This window comes from Macadamia integrifolia, chromosome 7 (genome assembly GCF_013358625.1).
Source record: "Macadamia integrifolia cultivar HAES 741 chromosome 7, SCU_Mint_v3, whole genome shotgun sequence".
NCBI classification, from domain to species: Eukaryota; Viridiplantae; Streptophyta; class Magnoliopsida; order Proteales; family Proteaceae; genus Macadamia; species Macadamia integrifolia.
In genome coordinates this window covers 32,896,749-32,897,786 of record NC_056563.1, presented here as the reverse complement: position 1 = coordinate 32,897,786, position 1,038 = coordinate 32,896,749, and positions in this window count along the sequence as shown.

The window sequence follows — 1,038 nt, the reverse complement described above, 5'->3', positions numbered from 1 at the left end:
ATCTTAGACTTGTTAGAAAGCTGGTTTTATATTATAACTAATACAAAAAGTCTCATGTAAAAATTAAATCATTTGACCAGTCAAACTTATTATAGAATAAGAGTATTTCTCTAAATGTTGATTTTTTATAACTTAATATGACTTAATCTTGATTTTTTATGATACAAGGTATATATAACTTACTAAATAATGTTAGAAAATAGGAAAAATAAAAAATAACATTTGTTCGCCTAGTTCGCCTTAAGGCGGGCGCCTTCTCGCCTAAGCGCTTAGACAACCCTCCACCGCCTTGGTTTGCCTTGGCGCCGTGACAACTATGTTTTCACCCTAATGTCCGGCCTCAGATTAAATGGGACTACACATCAGAATCATACCTGAAAAGGCATATTTTTAAGTTATCTTTCTCTTGACTTCGACAAGAAACCCCTATAATATTTGGAGAAGTGGCCTTCTTATCCTTCTGAGGCAGAACAATCTATTCCTTTGATTGGCTAAGACTTCTTCTGTTCATTGTTCTGTTATTGATTTATTTCAACTGCTTGAGTACACAAATACTGTTTTCACATGTGAATGCCATTTAGGAGTCTAATTTCCCCTGGCTATACACTGGCTTACCATGGAAATTTGAACGGAGATTGAAAGTTTGCAATATGAATGCATGTACTGTTTGACAACAATTGTGGCTCTGAATAGAGGTCAAACAGGGTCAGTGTAGCCAATGAGACCATGTTGTAAATCTTGAAGTTTTTCCCAGTAGTTGTGAATGTTATAACAAAGGTCCTTAGTAATATCTATTTTGAGTGGTTTGGTCTGATCCTTTTGTTGAAGTAGTCCTTGCAATTTCATCTGGCCTACATGTTTGAGGTTGTAGTTTCCGTTATCACTGTTCGGTTATGTTAGAGAGGGAGGGACATTCAAAAACACTCAGCTGTTTTATGATTTTGTTACTGTCGATGGATTGATCCCTAAGCTACAAGCCTTCAAAGTTGAAAGACAAAAAGGCATTATATTAAAGTCGATTGGATTTTTTTTTTTGTT